Below are 5,869 nucleotides of genomic sequence, written 5' to 3' on the forward strand. Positions count from 1 at the left end.
GCAATTTTTTCAAAAAAGCCTTCTGCGATGATATTCCAGTTTACCTTTACCGTATTCTTTATATTCTTTGTACAAAACTAAAGAAAATGGTAAAATATCGCTCGAGCGAACCCTTCCATCTTAAAGAAGTTTTGCCAGTTTATATTTATATATGATGTTTATAGAACACGTCGAGTCAAGTATACCTGTACGCCTTTTTAGACACAACTAGCTGGTAATTTAGAAAATATTAACGATAATTTAAAAGCTAGTTCTATTAAACTCGTAACTTCTTCTATATAGCAGTCCCAATTATTTCTCTTACATACGCTAAAAGTTCAGAACGCTTTTCATACATTTGTCTGTGTTTTTCATTTTCAAAGGTAATTGTAGAAATATCGCTACATAGATGGCAACAAAGAGAACGTTATGCGCCAAAGAAAGATACGCTAAATTCCTTTTTCTAATAAACGGTTTATACACGTATGTATGTGGCGTGTTGTCGCGATAAATCAGCGTCAAACCAATATACTTTCCATTGTAAAATAGACGCTCTTACCTCGAGCAATTCGAAACGAAGGTGAGAATAAAGCGGCTTATCTGTCTTTGACGCGTTAAAATCATTTCGGTGACACGAATTAAGTATTGAGTTTCTGCGACGACATAATCCTACGATGTAGACGGAGGCAGGCACACGGCAACAGAAATTAGAAACCTATTAACCGGTTGATTTACGACGATCGAATATTACAGAGCGAGCTGCGTGGTGAAGGGAAGGCGAGAAAAAACTCATAAACATATGATTAAAGGGGGAAAAACTGCTTGTGGAAGGAAGACAGGAGAAAGGAAAGGATCTACGGAAAAGCATGATCATGTAGAAGCGACAAGCGATCGATCCGAGTAAACTATAAACGAAAACATGCAAGTAGACGGCGACGGTAATAACCGTACTGAACAAAAAAGGGAGGCTACAATTTAAAGGTACGAAAAACTGCAAGATAAGAAACTGAAATCTTTCAACGATCTTGCAACAGGTTCGCATATCCGTTGTTCATTGACGGATCGAACGCGTATCGTTGATCGTTCGCTATGCTGTTACGATGAAGATATAAAAGGTAATCGAGTTCAACGTTCCATAATCCTTTAACGTTGATGCTAATCCCTTTACACCGTTACACGCTAACGTTACCAATTGGTAGCAACGATATTGCCATAGACAGCATAGCGAACGATTAAACTGCATCGTGGAAAGATTCCTGAAATTATTCCCGGTTACCGGTAACCGTCCGGTTAATACCGATCGTATAAATTCCTCTCCGATCTACATTGTAATCTTGGCCGATTATTAAAAGTTAATGTCTCGCACGATCTCGTAGGAAATACGAGGGAATTCTTATTAAAACCTATAACGGGCGCGTAGGAAGCCGTACGATTTGTAGTAATACCAGCAGTCCGCGAACCAGTTGTGCGCGTTATCTTCTCGGCGATCCAAACGAGAGCCGTTGTGTTCAACAAGATGAAATGTTTTTCGAAAAGCACGCCAAAGTGGATGCGGATCGCTGTCAAAATCGAGCACGCAGTGAATCGTTAAATCATTTTGCCGCATATTTCGTGTAGCTGTAGCTAATTTGCATCCTTGCGACAAGTCAACCGCCCAGAGCGTCTACCGTCCAGTCGCGTTATTGACAAGCGCACTAAATGCCTGTACAGTGTCATTACTGTCAATATTATCGTATTTTCTATAATGCACTAAGACGGTATCGGGAGTGGCGTTATCGGGATTATTGGTGTCATCGTTGTAATTATTAAAGGAGTATCACCCGGACAAACGGCTTCCTGGTTGCACGATGAATCGGATCATAGTCGGTGGCAGGCTCGCTCGATCGCTTGTTCTAGCGATCGTTCGCTAGCCAGATCGGCTTCAATTATTCAAATAAGCGCAGATGAGAGAGTCGATAGCCTTGGCGGATGCACGGATGGGAAGTACTAGCTCGAGGAAGCGTCATGCCACGGGTGTAACCCATAATTCCTGGACGATCTTCCCTCGAGTCGCCGCGTCGTCTCGAAACACGTGTGTCCGTCTTTCTCTCCTTGTCTTTCTTCTTCTAGACGCGATGTTTTCGAAGATTTTCGATACACCGTCACAGCTCTGGTACAGAGAGTCAAACGTATTTTTCTCGACCGACAAGCGGGAAAACCGAGGCAACTTGGTTGGCCGTCTTTAACGACCACGTCGGTTTCCTTGGAAGAACAGTCTCGACTTAACAAAGTGTCGAGAGAACAATCACGGTGCTGCGTAAACGAGGATTAACGACACGATTTTTCTTTACCGTTTGCAACCATCAACGAGCTGTTTTAAGTATCTACAGAAGCAACAACGACACATGAACGCAGCTAAACGAACAGTCGCAGTGCGATGCTCTCGCTCGTACACGATCGACGTCTTGCGTCCCTGAAGAATGTTCATCACACTCGCGAGCCACGGAGATAATGACAACTTTCTTTTTTCTTGCCTGTTACAGCCCGGAGCCGAACGTGCGTCAAGCTATTTTCTTTTTTCTTTCTTTCTTTCTTTTCTTTTTTTTTTTTTTTTTTTTTCTTTTTGTCGACGATGGACTAACAGGAATGCAAGAGCTCGTGCAACGGCTCGAGGAATCCGGAGGTTTTCTTCTTTTCAGAACGTTAGGTCGCGGTAGGATCGCGACTACAGTCGGATAAACGGAATGCTTTCACTTGGTAATCGACATTTATGGACCTTTTGCGCCACCATTATAATTGATTCGCGATCTTCAACCGATGTTTCGGTTTACGATGTTTCGTTCGTAATTTCAATTTCGATTTCAACATTTTCACGATGAACGATAGCGAATCGTCGTATAGGTAATTATCATTTCGAAAACTGTTTTTTTTTTTTTTTTTTTTACTAGTCGCGAATAGTTTGTATATTTTCATTCGTCCGTCGTGTTCGTATTAAATGCTTAATAAATAAAACTGTACGAAATTGTATAGAATTGTGAAGCTTCTATAAAGCATAATTATTTTTTGTAATATAAGGCAGTTCGATGTGTAAAAGTATCTTGCTTATAACAGTTACATACAAAAATACAACGGCTGACAAAATTTCGAAATTTCATTATCATAATTGTATTGATAAAATTTTATAGACGTTAGAAGATATTTATATTAAATGCACTTTGCAAAGTATTCGAACTATATATATTTTCCCTCTAATTGCTATTGAGAAACGCTTAAAACTAAAAACCGATACAACGAATAGTACGTCCCGTAAAAATTGTATTTTTCTTGTTTAATAATAACTGGAAATCGCTCGTTGCGACTCGTGTACATTCATCTTCTAATAGAATTAAATTGCCCTCGTGAGATTATTTCTAAATAAAGAAAGACAAGATATTTGGTATGCTGCAAATGTAAGGACGATCGATCAATCATTGGAAATTATAAATAAGCAGCCTGAGTTTGTAATTTCGCCTGGGGTGGTCCAGGCCAATGGCTCGTTGCAACACTATTATAAATTCTTCTCAACTACGAATGATATATTATTGAAGCACGTTTAGAATGTAAATAAGATTGATGAAACGAGTATTAATTATCGACATTCATTGCCACAATTATTTTACCTGACGCGTGTAAACGGTCTCATATCGGTCTCTTATTTTGTTCGAGAATATTAAAGCACCGCGATAATGGGTACGAGGTAATTCAAATCTAGCTATAAACTCATTACGCGTAAGGAACGTGTTAATGTTAGTTAAAACAGTTGATGCTATTTTATGAGAAGAATAGATATATATTTTAACGAAACTCTACTAAAATGGCAATAAATAAAATTAATCGGTAGAATTTTATTTGTAGAAATCGTTTAACGCGCTTCTGTAATTTTAATGAAAATTTCGAAAACGTAATATAATCGATAACGATATACGACGTAAAAAGATTTTCTAAATCTAAGGCATAAACTTGTATAAAAATTTATGAAATTCACTACTTCAAATAATTATAAAATGTAACATTAATATTTATGCTACATTGTACATAACAATCTGCTTTTCCAACCAGCTTTATATTAAAGAAGAAAGAAAGTACATTATAATACCTACGTGAACACGTAATAGACAACTTTAGAACGCACCTTAACTTCGAAATAGGTTCAACTTCGCCAAGCATACATGCGTGTATTTCATACAATGAAAATGTATTGTACGTAGCAAGAAACGTATTCATCGTTTAGGAATAAAGCTATTATGCTCTTGCCAAGTGTGTTCGTCTTTTATAGAACCAGTCGTTAAACCGATAAAGCGTAAATCAATAGAGCTTAAATAAAGTTTAAGTTCGTTATCGACTCATCGCGGACGATACTTTGTCTTTTCAGAAACAAGAATGAGAAAAGATCGCAGAAGACTGTCTCGACTGTAGCGATGCAGTATATTTATAAGTAATAACGCAGCCACGAAGAAGAAAGGTAGTAACCTCGGTTAATAAACTATTATACCAGGGTAACCGGTAGTAAGAGTACGAGTACATTAGCCCGCATAATTTTAGCACTCGCTAGCGCTTCAACGTAACTCTTTGCCCGTTGCGTCATAGCATATCGTGGGTGAAGATGGCACCGTTTCGTTACATAACGTCCTTCGAATGCTATCTTTGCTTTATACGCTAACTCTATTTTCGTCCTACAAATTTCATGCCGTCCAGCGAATACTAGTAGACTACTATTAGACTACTATTTCCCCTATCTACTCTCTTGTACTTCGTAAGAATGCGATCACCGAGCCAGCAACGTTGCAAAATCAACGCGTTCATATTGCGACCTGTTGCGACGATTCAGAGATGGGTACATTCGATTCGGAAAATTATAAGAGCATGAGTTAATAGGAACGTGATTATCGTAGAGAGAATGAAGTTTGGAGATAGTAATAAGTATAAAAGTATTGTAAAATTAGAGAAATTAATAATCTTATAATTAGACTGTGGATTTTTATACGAGTTTATACATTTATGGACACATTTTAAAGAATATAACATAGAAATTCGTTTTACGCTCTAAACGTTATAACGAGTACTTTGAACGTTTCATATATTCTTACGTATTTTGTAAATTTTGTATTTTTTGCCAAATTTAAGTCTCTCATAAATGCATAAATACCCATTGCTTGCCTATAACGAAGAAGAGGTATTAATATCTAAATATGGATTCAAGAAACCCAAAAGTGTTTTATGTCATTGTTGAAGTAATATTACATCTTAGATCTTAGCTGTATATTTTCTGCGTTTCCAATTCTATTCCGAATATTGTTTGATTAATTTGTAATAAAATATATTTGGATTAATTATTTGTTACTATAATTATTATTAGCGGTTTTATATAATTTTATCAACGGTATAAACATCTGCATTCAGAGTTCATCGTCATTAAATTCGTGGTCATTAATTAATTTGATTGCGACATCTGTTTCCGGTTTCTCCGGTAATTAGAGCACAACGGCGCAAATGTACTTTAAAGATGAACTCGCCCTTCCTATTGTGTTTCTTAACAAAATGCTAAATTTAAAATCTAAAAGTGTAAATAGTATTGCTTATAATACTATTAATAATAATAGAATATCATTACGAACAATAGGATTTTCCGATACTTTCTATGCAAGTAAAAGCAATACGATGTAATAGTAGAATTTTATTATCATGATACAAAATTGATTAATCCGTTAAGTTTCAAATTTTGTTAGATATTATAAGCCGTATTAAAAAAATTGCTTTATTAAATAATCAAATATTCAGGAATATTGAAGAAATTCTTTAATATCCGGAAACACATTTTCAATTTCGTAATGCGCGCAACTGAATTTGTCGACAGGGTCACAGCGCATGCGCG

This window comes from Bombus fervidus, chromosome 16, assembly GCF_041682495.2.
Source record: "Bombus fervidus isolate BK054 chromosome 16, iyBomFerv1, whole genome shotgun sequence".
Classification (NCBI taxonomy): Eukaryota; Metazoa; Arthropoda; class Insecta; order Hymenoptera; family Apidae; genus Bombus; species Bombus fervidus.